The sequence below is a fragment of the Lepisosteus platostomus genome, chromosome 1, assembly GCF_059453375.1.
Source record: "Lepisosteus platostomus isolate fLepPlt1 chromosome 1, fLepPlt1.hap1, whole genome shotgun sequence".
Taxonomy (NCBI): domain Eukaryota; kingdom Metazoa; phylum Chordata; class Actinopteri; order Semionotiformes; family Lepisosteidae; genus Lepisosteus; species Lepisosteus platostomus.
In genome coordinates this window covers 51,090,584-51,106,077 of record NC_142611.1, presented here as the reverse complement: position 1 = coordinate 51,106,077, position 15,494 = coordinate 51,090,584, and the positions used below count along the sequence as shown (strand labels likewise).

General features: G+C 39.5%; 1 protein-coding gene across 2 annotated transcripts in view; it reads left to right on the top strand.

The window, feature by feature from the left end:
- LOC148678079 (ADAMTS-like protein 1) overlaps positions 1-15,494 on the top strand; it is a 210,388-nt gene that overhangs the window by 66,533 nt on the left and 128,361 nt on the right. The window lies entirely within an intron of this gene.

Genomic DNA, 15,494 nt, shown 5'->3' with positions numbered 1-15,494 from the left:
TGCCATGTAGTGCTGAGGCCCTGGGTTCAATTCTGGACCTGGGTTGCTATATGTGTGGAGTTTGTTCTCCCAGTGTCCAGGTGCTCTAGTTTCCTCTAACAGTCCAAAAACAAACTGGTGGGTTAATTGGCTTATGGAAACATTGGCCCTAGGTGTAAACGTGTGCATGTCTGTGTGTCTGGCCTGTGATGGACTGAAATCCCATTCAGGGTGTATCCTGCTTTGTGCCCATTGCTTGCTGGGATAGGCACCAGCTCCCCCTCGAAATAGTCAGAAAATGAATGAATGGATTGAGGTACAGGTATGATATTATTGATAATGGATTGAACTCTCTGAAAGGGCAAATCTGGAAGAATGGATGTTCTGTATACAAAACTGAATTACAACACATAAAATACAGAAGAGGAAATGTAATTATTTAGAAAAGCCAAATACATATTTTTTATCATGTATATAATTTCAGATATTTCTTTACTCAAATGTAAAAGGATAATAAAAGTAAGAAAAAAGATTATTGTTTGAAGTCACTGATTATGGCTGAAATTATTCCTACTTTAGAAAGTATTGTAGTGTGCCTTCAGTCCTATGGAAAATATTTGTTGACTACCGCTTGAAGTGCTCACGACATTTTTGAGGTTGCTTAAGGTTCCATCTCATTAACTAACAAAAATGAGAAATGTGTTGTAAGTATTGTGCACCTAAAAAATTTCAGGTCTTTGTAAGAGTATCACTACTACTTTTTCACATACTGTATGTATGTTGCTTTTTGGTCAGGTTTATATGTTGGTGTGGGCTCAGTTTCACTTTTATTCTTATGATACTCATTTAATTAACAACTACGTTAATTCAATGCTACTGCTGTTTAATTTTCGTCACTTCACAGCCAACTCATATTAAGATGAGGGTTAAAAATAAGTATTAAGATGAGCTGTGAAAAGACAGGTTATGCTTATTGGCTCCCAACAACAGCCGTGCAAAGTTGGTGATTTCAGTGTTGTGGCTGGTGCGGACTTTGATCGAAGTCCCAAAGCTTAGTGTTGTTTTTAACCCTGTGCTGTCAGATAACGTTCTTGTTCCGCCTGTTTGAAAAATGACATAATCTTTCCACAAGATAGGACTTCTGTAGTACCTTCCTTACTGGGGCATATACAGTATGAAGGTACTGAGTAGGCTTTGCTATATCTAGAATTCTGTGGCTTGCGTGTGCTAACTTAACCTACTGGGCCTCAGTATATACAGTATCTTCATGTAAATTGCTGTGGCTCTCTGTGAAATTTAGTGGATTTTAAGGTTCCTACGTTTGCTTACATTTGAGGCACTGGACAGTCTGTCTTCAGGTTAGCTTAAGGAGTTATTGCATGAGTACAGTGCAACCTTTAATGTGAGATCTTCTCATTCCAAGACTGGGCTCTAAACAGTGAGAGACAGAGCCCGCTCGTGTGCAGCTTCATGACTGTGGAATTCATTGCCCACATCCATTACTGACTCTGTGACTGTGTCCAATTTTGAAAACTTACTTAAAGATTGTTTTCCTATCTTGCTTTTAGTCTATAATTTGGTTTTACTCTTGGCTGCAGTTAATCAATTTACTGTGTGAGGTTTTTTTTTTTACTTCTATGGTCTAGTAGTATGTACTACTGTGCTGTGCTTTCAGTTTTTTAAAAAAAAGAACTAATAAATAAAACATGTTACAACTATGGCCACTTATTCTTCATCTTTCTCAGCTTCTTCCCTTTTCTTCTTCTTCTTCCCCTTCCCCCTGTTTTCGAAATGCATTCCATCCATATGAATGATCTGCCTTAACTCAGAAGGATCAACAAGTTTTGTCCTGGCAGCAGAAATGGTTGGTTTTTCACATGTATGTTCTTTCATAGGTGTTTTTTTACTTCAAAGCGATTTATGCTTGTGTCCGCCGAATTTGACTTAACCTTAGGAAAGGTTGCTATACAGTACATGAACAAATTTATCACAAAAAGCAAAACAGATTCCTGATAATTTTATTAAATGCAGTCAGTTCACAGGCATATTCCATTGCCTCTTTTGACACATAGTTATTCTTCCTTTTAAAAGTGGTTTGCCTCAAATTGAGGTGTAGAGTGGATAATCAAGGGCTAAATTAACTCCACTGGCTGTATGTTTTTATGGTTTGTAGTGTATGTTTGCTCCTGCATACAAAAATGTTCTTGAAGCAAGGGTACTTTTTTTTTTACATTCAAGCAACCATTGCCACATACAGTATTATGACTGATTATATTGATTAGATGCGCTGAGGAAATTATCTGACAAAATAAAAATCATATATTACTGTATATGATTGACATATACTATAACTTATGATTCAAAAAACATTTACAACATGTAAAAATGTATATCTTTTTGAACAATAGTGAATAGGGATAATACAGTAAATACCTTTACGGCTTCACCTGTAGTCTTTATAAAGGAGTTATAGTATATAAGATCACTTTCAATTACATCATGACCCTCTTGCCTATTTCTGACTATTCCCATGATTTTTTATCATTATATATTTCAGTTTCTGCATGCTTCAATAATTCATACAGAACACAGGTTTTTTTATAGCTATAAAAATGACCTACTGTGATTATCTTTTCCTCCTTTTAAATAAATTGCCTTGGTCTTTCTGACTGCACTTCCCTATTTAGAGAGAAAAAGAGAGTAATTTATGACAATAATTTTTCATGTTAGTTTCATCTTCTTTTTCCAAGGAATTTACAATTGTATTACAATCAGTTATATTGTATGGCGTTTTTCATCCCAAAAGATCTCAAAGTGCTTCAACTAGGAGGGGACACAAATGAATCAAAGAATACATTTAAAGAGACCAGGTTGAGCCCCAAGTGCATTTAGAAGGAATGCCAGGGTTAGCAACCCTACTTTGACAAACAATGCCAGCGATCTTTAATTACAAAGTTAGATCACAGATTTAAGTCTCCTCCAAATGAGACCCATTAGACCTAAGAGACACATTTCTGATTAACTTTAATTTAGAGCCAAGTAACCATTCCATTTTTGCCAGGCTGGTAGAGATACTGTATAGTATATCTTAAAATACTGATAACAATAGTGACAGAAATGGCTTCTACCAATTATTTATTTACAGGGGTGAATACTTATATAATAAACTATGAGACACTAGGATGGATAATTTACTGTACATTTCCATATACTGTATATGATAGAAAAACATAACATCTACTGAGATGTTAGTGGAAACCACACAGAGTGATAGTTAAAGCAATAACAAATTAACCAGTGCATAGCTGAGTCTTACAATCTATATTGTTCACAGAAAGACAAAAATGCCTTGAGTTTCCTCTAAATTGTGTGCTTGACCGATACAGTATGTATGTGTGTTGTGGTATTAGACTGTGGCACAGCTGATGGAAATATTTCAAAATAACTTAATTCTCTGTCAGTATAAACTAGCTTGAGCTGTTCCTGCCACACTGGGTGAAATACCCTCCATACATCGGTGAAATTCCTGAATTTGAAAAATCTTTCCTGCCTTCACAAAAGCAAAAACTGTGGGATACCCTGACCCCTGAGCCCTCATAGTTTAAATGATCGTTATTGTAATTTGAGCTATAAGTAAGCGTCAGGCTTTTTCTTTTACACAAAAATCCCTTTCCTCATTAACAAAATCTTTACCCTAAACACACACACCCCAACCCCTTGGGATGTAGCATCCCATTTCCATCAGGTTTCCTGTTTCTGCTACGTTTTCCAGCTGGGGGACGTGGGGGCACAACTGGGTCGAGAAACACGTCCCAGTTTCATCCAGTATAAAGCTGAGGCTTAGCTTAGGTTACAGCTCTATCAGAGCAGCTGTTTGTTTGCTCAGGATAACCGTACCATCTGGCTGGCTTTTTCCTGGCTTGGCTTATTCTTGCAGGGTCTTTTCGGGTCTTATAAAAAAAAAATTCACTTTAAATCAAATGTGCTGAAGCAAACCATTTTAATTAGTAAAGGAAACCGAATAAAAAAAAATGAAATCTTGGTTTATTTTTATTGAGAATTTAATTTGAAATGTTAACAATTTGCTATATTGTACCTCAACACAACAGAAAGCATTCTGAGGCATTTATTTGCCTCTTTGTTTTGAACCTGGTAAAGTGGTTGTGTCAGAGCATAGCAACAACTCGAGGTTAATTACACATTGAAACAGAAGGAAAGGCACAAAGTCTTCTGTTGAGCTTTCTCCAGGTGTGAGAAGAAGTTGTTTTCAAGCAAAGGTTATTAGTACATTTTGATTTATGGTGCACAGATAAGCCTCCATATCTTGAAACATCGTTTCAGACCAGGTTATGAGAAAGTAACATGAGTAGCACTTACAGTTCCATTAAGCGATTGAACTGCCCAATACATCATGTATTTTAATAAGCAAAAGCCCTTCTTTCTTTTCCCTTCTCCTGTCATCAGCCAGGTAAAGTTTGTGCAGATACTATAGATTATACAGTTTTGAATTATGATTTATGTATACAATGCTGACCTCTGATAAGTCACTCTGGGACTGCACCCATAATGCTATCCTGCCATAACATCATGAAGGAAGTTCCAGTAACCTTAAATCATCACCAGGTGCGGCACTGGCAGATTTATATACTGTGCTACAAAGCTGTCAAGTGTGACTGTTTCTTATTGTCAGAGGATATTTTGTGATTGTGTTTGTTAAATTAATTTTGTTTCTAAGATTTGCTGGAACAGTGTTCTGAAAAGAGTCATTGTATAATAGGAATTACGCACTTCAGGGTGTGTGTTGTGGCGGGATATAACATCACTTCTGGATGGACTCGGCCTGCAGCCTCATTCCCAACCAGCCCAGGAATGATGGAGTCTCAGCACAACACACCCTGCCCCTTTAATAATCACCGATAACCTCATTTTAACAGTTTAAACCAGACCAAACCCTGCACTTGGCTCCCAGACTCCTGGTGTTTTTTGTGTAATCAAGAAGCAGAATCCCAAGAGCAATGAACCATTCCACTTATGTCAGCCAAAATGATCATCGTGCTTTGAAGGTTGCTGAACATGCAGAAATTTGAAATCAAAAGTTGAGAAATTTTAATGATACCTTTAACTATGGTACTTAATAACCTTAAGTTGTAGGACCTAAATAGTGAGGTATTCCTTGGTTCAATTTGTAGGGAAGATAATGTGGAAACACAGGAGGATTTGGAGAAGTGGAGAAGCACTCTTTTGCTTCGATGGCTTCCTTGGCTTTCTATAAAGAGATTACAGTTACATAAATTTAGCTTCTTGTAGGGGCTTGATTCAATATCAGTTTTGGGCAGAGGCCAACACAAATAATGCTTAATTAGTCCGGAGTTAGTTGTTGTACAGCGTTTTCTTTTTCAGTTCATAAATTTATTTCCGGATTGTTCAGCAGAGGCCTAATGAGCCCAAGAAGCATATTGCTGAGAGCCCTTCTCCCTTTTAAAGTGTGACAGAGATTAATTATTCCACATGAATGAAAATGTTTGTCCTGGCGGCTTCTATAGGGTTTTGAGAGTGGCAATATTTTGCTGAAAATGTGGAGATGCTTTTGGCTTTTTCAGCACAGAAAAAAACATAATTCCCACAAAAAGTATACATAGCAAAACAAAAAAGATTGATTTGTCTTCTGTAATTGAATGTTCTGTAGTTAACCTCCTTTTCCCCTTGAGATTCCCAGTTCCTGTATGGTCCCAGTATGTTTTTTGTACTATGATTTTAGTGTACCAGTGAGTGTCTCCTCTAATTCACACATTTACAGAAGTCAGAACAGAAGCTAACTGCCATCTTGGAAAGTTTTTTTGGAGATACTTAGCCCAGAACTATGTTGAATCAATGTTCCTAAGTAGATTTTCCTGAGTTTGCAATAGTTTTAACTGTTTGAAGAAACCACAACATAAGTTATGGAAGTCTCTCTCAGTTCATATATCAGGAAACACTCATGCGGCCTCCCCAGCTGCACAGCATTTGTGGAAAAATAAAGGACATTTTAGGCATGATGGCTGTGAGAAGATTTTCTGTGTCATTTTCTGTAGTATGTTTGAACATAAGCATATAAGAAAGGTTGCAAACAAGAAGAGACAGTTGTTCCTATCAAACTCGTTTGGCTTCTAGCAGCTAATTGATCTAAAGATCTCATTCAGCCATTTCTTAAAATAAGACAGGCTATCAGCTTTGAAGACATGGCTTGGTAGCTTGTTCCAGACACCCATGACTCCTTGTCTAAAAAAGGGATTCCTATACTCATTTATTAAATGTACTTTCCTTTTAGTTCCCATGTGTCTTCTGGTTCGAGTTTCCATTTTTGTCTAATTCTTTTGATCCGAATGATTTTTTGGGAGAAGTTTGTTCTTCAGATAAGATATTCATCACGTCAGGGGTCGGAGGAGGATAAGGTGTTTATTAATGTTCCAACCTCCTTAAGATGTAAAATAATTGTCTTTCCTTTTATATAGCACAATTCGTGCCAAAGGATGCCTTTACTTTATATAATAGGAGGGGGCAACTTCCTTTCCTCAACTTCCTAGTGCTACTGTACACCAAGAGCGGCTACAGCATTATCACTATAACAACAGCTTTAGCAAATGAATGAAAGGATCAATTTAGGAAGGCCAGATTGTGCACTGTCAGAGTGGATTTAGCCAGGACACTATGATGAACATTCCTACTACTTAAAAAGGGTCATGGGATGTTCATTGAGTTAAGTAGTTTGAACTTAGTTTATCATCTAAGCCCAAGTATGACACCTCCAACAGTACAGTGTCCCCGGTCACCATACTGGAGCACTGATTTGAAAATCCTGAGCGAGAGGAAGCATCTCCTCCTACTGGCCCACCAACACCACTTGCATCAGCAGTCTGGACTTCCTTGGAGATTTCCCATCCCAGTACTGACCAGGACCAGCCTTGCTTCTGAGATCTAAAAAGATGAGACAACAAAGTGGTAACACTGCTGCCGTGAATGGGATGTTCTCAGTCTTGTATTCTTTGAATGTAGAACTGTGAGCCTAGCTAAACCCACCTTGTCTGTCTTCTTCTGCTGAAAAAGCAGGTGTAAAAGCAGTTGTGTCACCTGTATTACATCTTGAATCATTCAGCATCAACTTCCTTGAAACCAAGGATAGTTGTGAAGAATGAAAATAACACCTTCTTTGTCCAATACATTACTGATTATTGTTGCGGTCTACAGTATGTCCAATAAATTATTGGTTATTTTTGGCTTTTAAAAATGTATTGCCTTTCAGTTTTTTGCAGGATCAAGGGACCTTCAAAATAGACATATCCTGTCTAAAATGAGTTATGGTTAAAATAGCAGGCTGTTTGAGCTTTGTCTGTTGCTTCACCATGTTATGAGTATTTTATAAAAGATAAGATCACTTTATTGGCCATATACAATTTCTTGTATTAAGAATTTGTCTTTTCACATACCCCAACTTGCTCTCCATGAGACACACAGACACACAGACGGGGAGAGAGAAGCTTGGGGTCAGAGTGCAGGGTCAGCCATTTATACAGCGCCCTTAAGGCCTTGCTCAGGGGCCCAACGGAGTAGGATTCCTCTGCCGGTCGCGGGATACGAATCAGCAACCTTCCAGCCACAGGCACAGATCCTTAGCCACAGTGCTACCACACTGCCCATGTTACCATTAAAATGTTACTAATTTGCCAACAGCCATATCACCCTGCAACCCACAACTGGCAACCCACTAAAGCTCAGTAGGTCTGTGCCTGGACAATTATCTGGATGAGAGACCTTCTGGGAAACGTTAAGGCTGCTGCTTTGCTGCTGGAAGAGGTATTAGAGGCGCCAGTAGGGGGCGCTCACCCTCCTGTGCTCCTAATGCCCCAGTATTGCTAAACACGTAAAGGGCAACTTTTCCTAACCGTTATAGAGCTTGGTTTACCAGGTGTTCAGAAATTTGCTATTGAAGTGTTTGCACTGTTACTTCAAAATACAGGCTTTCACTGAATCATACGTAAGTAAGTAATTACAGTATTTGGAGATTATTGAACTTTACACAAGTATTGTGTTATTCAGATTTGTTACCACATTGTATTATATTTCTTAAACTGTTAGACTTCATCGCTTCCTGGTTGTTATTTTTTATATGTCTTAATATCTCCAGCATTTTGAGGTAATTAGAGACATGCAAACTCTACAGGCCACACAGACTGTAACGATGCATTGTACAGGACCTTATGCAGATGGTATAATCCAGAAGTAAGTGGAAACGGACACGGGGAGGAGATGACAAGGAACTGGGCAGGTTGACAAACAGGGGGGCGTGACGACAGTGAACGGGTGTCCGGGGAGGCGTGGCCATGGCGAACAAGTCCAAGGGAATCTGAAGGAAAATCCAGGGCGAAGTCCAGAGCCGGGTGATCCGGTTTAAAAACTGGAGCTGGGTCCAGTGCAGGGACGAGGAATTAAACACGGGTTAACGAGGCCAGGCGCTGACCCAGATGGTCAGGACGCTGTGGTGAAACCTATACCGTCGGGTCACTCCACGACCCGCTGGTAGGCAGGCTTCCGGGCGTCCATCTTCCACTGCAGAGCTAGGAATAGTGAGAGCACCAGGCTTAAATAAGGAGGGGCAGGATAGGAGACAGGTGCACATATTCAACTAAACTGTGAAAGAGCCAGAGCGCCCTTAAGAAGAGGGATTACGATCGTGACATAGACGCTAGAAACGTTAATGGGTTTCCACAGTGATGTGTTTAGCTTCGAAAAGCTATTATATGTTTATTTAGTGTGTTCGTTGCTGTATATTAAAACATTTTTATGATGTCATTATTTAACATCTCAGTAAATAATTTAGCTAAAAAAATTTAACAGTTTGTTTCAATAGAAAATCCATGGCTGGAAAAGAGTTATTATACAAATACTTCTTTGGTTGCATCGGGAAATGCATATACTTTTTTCTAATAGTGATTTTATTACTCTACATAGTCTTTTTTTCCTGTTTATGTTACTGTATAATAATTTCATAAATTACATTTCGCAGAAGCATGAGTGGAGTTGTTCGTATTTTTATTTTATGGTTTGTTTTTCTAATTACTCATCTGTAAAACATGGCAAAGTCACATCAACATAAACATTTTGTTCCACACAGACCATGAATGTATTTAACAATCAGGATACCCAGGGCACTTTACAAGTCAGTTATCTAACATATTGATGTCCACTTAAAACTAAAATTAAAAACGATTAAAATTAAAAAGCAGTATGTAACAGTTTAAATAGCATAAACATGTAGAAACAAACAAAAAAAAACATTTCTGCTGTACATTGACAAAGTCTATCCAACCAGTGTCTTCAGAATGAACAGCAAAACACAATCTAGAGGACACAAGTGGAAACTACATGGAAGGGTATATAAAACTGTGAACAAAGGGTTGTGGGATTTTTAAACAAATTACCCAGGCCTTTTAACGAAGCCAAGGCTTCTTTGACAAACAGCTGGATGAGATCCATGGATCAATTAGCTACTATCTACCAAACCGGCTAGAAAAACCAATGGCCTCCTCTCATTGGAAATGTATTCAGTTCTTACCAAGTACGACGCGGTGGTGCAGTGGTTAGCTTTGCTGCCTTACAGCACTGGGGCCCTGAGTACAGTTCCTGGGGTGCTGTCTTTGTGGGGTTTGTATGTTCTCCCTGTGTTCATGTGGGTTTCCTCCGAGTGCTCCAGTTTCCTCCCAAGGTCCCTGCGCTGGACTGGTATCCTGCTAGGGTGCCTCCTGCCTTGTGTCTGTTGTTTGCCTGGGATAGGCTCTGGCTCCCACAAAAGCCTGCATTGAAAGAAAGGGTTAGAAAATGGTTGGATGTGTGTTCTTACAGAACCCTTTCAATATTGGATTATTTTGCTTTCCGTATACTATTACTTTCTTATTGTTTACCCCCAAAACTGTGTGCCCCTTGAGCCTTGATAAAACCCTCAAATGAGAACTTATGGTTACCTGAAATAAACTCATTTGGAGCTTATCTGTTTATGCCCAAGATAAATTTACCTCATGGATACATTTACCTTATGGGGGCAGAACTGATCAAAAAGCTTCTTCCTTCCGTGAGTTATGAGCGAAAACATGAAATATAATCTAGATGCAGAGCGAAAGGATGATACAGGTGGTTACCTGACAGATGTCAGCAGCTATGCCTAGAAGGAAACTCTTAACACTATCGTAATTGGGCCAAGACTGGTGTCTTTTTGAATGAACACGCAATTCATCCTGCCGGCGCTATGTCTGGATGGCCTAGACAAGATTTTTTTCACTTGTATTGAAAGATTATCCTTCAAGGATATAAAAGTATTTGGAGACTGTGGAGGGTTGAAAAGAGAAACAAGTAGCTTTCTGACAAGCAGTTGTTCCTTATTATTTTCTGTAAGGTAAAACGCAGGTCCACTTTGAAAGCCAGAGAAGAGAAGAAGACCTGTTTAAATGAATAGGATTGCTTTCTTCTGGGGACAAATCTTATCCCTGTATATATATGTGCCCCCACCAAGCACGGTATCCATGCACTAATATTCTAGCGGAAGCAATTTGTTTTTGGGATGTCTTTATGAAGTAACTTTTTGGCACTGCTTGCTTAATAAACATTAGGGTGTTTTCTAAAACTTTTACCATCAAACCCAGATGATATATTTACTGTACTGACCAAGCCATATCACACTAAATCAGACAGCCCTACAAGGTATGTAGTGTGACACAGAGACACATATTATTCTGTTAGTTCACCGTAAATAGCAGCAGTGTGGAATACCGACTAGGGTGCTCCTATCCAGAGGATCATGGGTGAAATTCTGGGTGGACTGTTGTACATTTAGTAGGGCACTTTCCTTAGACTGTCCTACTAAATGTATTGTTGAGGAAAACTGTTTCCAGGTCATTGTTCATGTGAAATTGTTTTTGGTTGGCTTATGTAGTCAAATAAAGGATTACAAATGTTACAAAAATTGAAATGTTACAGTCAGTGAAGCCAGGTAAATATTGTCATGTCTAAGATTGTTTCCCATCCCATTCTAGTTTTGTTGCAGTGGTGCAGGCTTTTGTCTGGAGTGCAGGTACAGAATGCTTTACATCGAGTTGTTGCATAAGAAGATTAGTTATGCCTGCAGTGTTTTAATAAAAATAAATATACAGTACTGTATACTGTACATGTGCTTGTAACTGGAAGGCCAGGGGTTCAAGTCCCATGTGAAACACTGTCTATATCATTGATCAAGTTATGCCACCCAAATTACTCCAGTAAAATACCCAGCTGTATAAATGGGTGCAAATGTACTGTAAGTTGCTTTGGCTAATTAATTTGGTTTCAAATAAATTACTAATTAGATCGGTTTCTTGTAAAATAATAATTCATACCAGGGGTTTTCCTGAAATGTTAAGTTTCTTTTGGTTGTTGTTTCCACTAAGTTCTCACATTATTGGCCTAATTAGTTAATTTGCTGCATAATAGCAATAATTCTAACGAAGCTCTAGATGATTTATAGGTAGCTGTACTTTTAGCGAAGTGATTGTGTTGTGAAATCAGCAGTTAAAGGCTTTAAGAAAAATACTACATATGACTAATTTAGACAAGAATTAGTTCAATTTTTTACTGGACAATTTAGGTTGGAATAAAAACCAGAAGACACAAAGCCCTCCAGGAATTGAGGGTTTGAGACCCTTGATTTCTAGCATGTAGATCTGATCTTCTATCGTCTCATTATCGGCATTCATGAATGTCATGTCTGGTAACTGCAGTGGTTGTGCTGCAGGTCTCCAACCTCGTTGGAGCCCAGAACTCATTTATCACAGCGTCTCTGATGTAGACACTTAATTCACAGACAGAACTTGAGCTACTGCCCTTTCTTCAGGAAACAGACTCAAAAAGGACAGAAAGTCTTTCATGTATCACCTGTAGCTTTAAGTAAATAATCAAATGTAACTAAATCAAAGTAAAGCATCAGGTTCTGTCAAAACTGCAAGTTAAACTTTCACCAACCTTTATATTCTAATAGATTGCTAAAAGCCCTGTTTGTCTTTGATCAGATTTCAGAGATGTGGGCTTCATTTGACTCTTTGTGTTTGCAAGAAAGGCATTAAGCTTCGTTACGAATATTGACAGGGAATGACAAAAAGTAAAAGCTGCATTAGATCTCCGCCAGAACAAGGAGGGTCCTTCCTGGTTCTCCAGATGGGAGGTAGGATAATATGCTGGTTGCAGGCACTGACAGACAGACAGAAATCTTGTTGTTTTCACCTTTTGAATTTTGTACTCAAACAATGCATGTTTTGCAAGGCATTAAGTTGATAATAGTCTCCTTAGCATGAAACATTCATTCTTCTTCTAGGACGTCATCCTGTGAAAGTAAGTGTAGAACATATTATCCATTAGCCTTAAGATTTCGGTTTCAACAACAGTTATTGTGAGTGTATGAGTAAGTTTAAAAAATCTCTAAAGATTCTTAAAGGGGCAGTTGTTCAAGTAGAAATACAAGGAGAAATTGAAGAAAATGCCCACTGGAATTTGGCCAACTCAAGAAACAAGCACCATGACACAGCTCACCTGAATGTACTGTACTCTACCAGGTAAAAAGCCCACAACAAAAAAAATGTAATGCTCTGTATGCATTATATTGTAAGATATCCCTGGGGTAGGAGGTATTGGTGGACCTTTTAATTGATGGGTTGTGAGTTATAAACACACCAGCTGACAAGTCCTTTTGGTACAAGCGGTTTGTTGCCAACGTAAAAGACAAGACAGCCCATAAAATAATGCTTAGGATGATAAAAGGGGACTAGTTCTGTTAGAGCTCGGACTGTTATTCTTTTTCATCCTCTTAGGAGGCTAAGCTGTTTCCAGCTCCAGAAAAGCCAAATATAAATAAAAAACACAGCATCCAGAGCTTAGTCCATCAATCCACCCATCTACCATCTACCCATCTACATTTTCTAATCGCTTGATCCAGTTGAGGGTCATGGGGGAGCAGGGCCTGTCCTGTCAAGCAAGGCGCAAGGTGGGATGCACCCTGGATGAGGTGCCAGTCCATCGCAGGACACACTCTCTCCCACACCTGGGCCCATTTTCTCAGAAGCCAGTTAACCTACCAGTATGTCTTTGGACTGTGGGAGGAAACTGTGGCACCCAGAGGAAACCCACGTGAACAAGGGGAGAACTACTTGTACATAGCGCCTCACTAAATCTATATATATGGATAAATCTAATCCAGGACCCCTAGCACTGTGAGGCAGCAATTCTAAGTACTGTGCCACTATGCCACCCGACCTCACTCCAAAAGGGGGAAAAATCTAAAGTCCTTTTTGTCCTTTCTTTGAAAACGTTTCTTTTCAAGAACTCAAGACTTCCACCATCTAAGGCAGATGTTTTGAATCGTTGTTTCACCTTTAACCCCAGATCAAACCGCTATGCTGTTATTACTTTACCTTCTGGGAACCTTCTAGTTTTGGTCTAACTCTCCAGAAAACACAGGGTTCCTATGCCAATATACAGTCCGTCAGTGGCTGTGCCCCTCATGCGGTCACTCACCCTCCTCAGCACAACTGCACTCTGGAAAGGTGTTCAGTATTGCCCTTCTTTGCTATGGCTCCTTGTCCTAGGAAGGCCTGGTTGACCAGTCAATGCCAATTTAGTATAGATTCCCCTTTTCTTTCCTGGGGCTTGTCTGATCACATACCTCAGGTACTTGGCTTCACTGACTCCGATGGTACATTTCTCCAGCTTGGCGGTCATTTTGAGTTCCCAAAGGGAATCTGGCACTGTTTGTACTCTTGGTGAAAGCAATTTCCATTTAGGGCTGTGGATGCAATGGGTGATCAATTCCTTTAAGCCCATTTCTCTGCTTCCTAAGTTGTCTGTCCTTGGGTCTTTGAAGGTGGTAGGTGTCCTGTGTAGTCCAATAACTGATATTGTACATTGATACAATCTCTTTTTTTATCATGACCTCTCTTCTTTAGTGGAACTTACCATTAGACTTTAGTTAAATCCAGGGTGGAGATGAATCTGGCTTTTCAAAGTCAGACAGTTGGTTTGTCCACCCAGACTTTGTTAATAAGTGTCAAATACAGATCTTTTATTTAGCTTGTGTAATGGTTCTTGGGGTTTCCGCCCTTGCCGCTCCTGCCCTGCCTGTTCATCCCTCACTGCCTGGGCACGAACCCGGGTCTCCGGAGAACTCCCTCAGACTGGGCGGCTGTGTTATACACAGGAGCGTATTCGTTACACTTGCAGAAGGTGTAGCAAAACCACATACTGTAGTGCCCAAGTATGGTTACAAACATGAGTAAGCCATTTAGTCTTTCTAGGCCTTTTAGGCACCAGTGCAGTCAGACTGGACCTGTGGTAGTCCTGTGGGACTACTGGATGGTGTTTAGCTCCAGCTTGTACTTCTTGCTGAATGACCAACTTTGAGGCTCCAGGGACTTCCACAGTGAGATGATAGTATCACGTTATTCAGTCCGACCCTTGACTTTAGTTCCAGTGTTAACAATGCTGCAAATATCTCCAGTTTGTGCTTCTTATATCCAGTTCTTAAGGGGATCTGTAGTATACTGTAGTAAATTTGTTTTGGCTTTCATCTTCCATGCTGTCAGGTTTAGAAGCTGGCTGGCTCTGTTCACTCCATCATTTCACAGGGCTTCCTCCAGAAGGCCAGAATGACATCTTAACTTATGATCTCAAGAGCCTGTGGTCAGTCTCCTGGCTACAGTTCCCTTCATTGAGCATGCGGGTTGTAAGCAGAGCTTTTGTCTTCCCGCGCGTGGTGCAGGCATTCCTTCACAATGGGCATCACTATTTGAGTTTCAGGTCCTGTCAGTACTAATGGTATGTTCACAGATCAACAAAGGTGGAAACACACAAAGTAATGATAGTTATTGTAAAAGAAGACTAGCTCTGTCAGACCTCTGACTGTACTGTACCCTATGTCTTCTTAAGTCTTTCTATCAGATGGGTAGCTGAGCTGCTTACAGAGCAAGAAAAATATAAACACAGAGTTAAACCTCAGTCTAGAAGGGGAAAATCTATCAAAAGGAAAAAGTCCCATCTTCAGCCAAAAATTCTTCCATCCTTGATCTAATAATCTTTTTAAAAACCTGGATAGCTTTGAAAACACTTTTTCTGACTTGGGACAAAATAGTGTGCAAAATATTGTGAATTTGTATTAACTTTTACTTGCTAATCCACAGTCCTGTTTTTAATTTGGAGCAGCTGTTCAAAAATGGTCTATGATTTGTACAGTATTACGTACTGTAAAATATATGTGGCAGGAGCAAAACCTTAACCTTTTTCTTCACCAGCAGAAGCAACCCACTAATATAGTTAACTCAGAGAGACAAGGAAGGTTTAGCTAACCTCTTACTATCACATTCAATGAGGACTAGGAGACTCTCTACAACTTCCAAACCAATGCCCAAGCATGGTGCCTGGAGACACTGTGGCAGTCCTTTAGATGAGACATTGGTATTAACTCTGTTTCT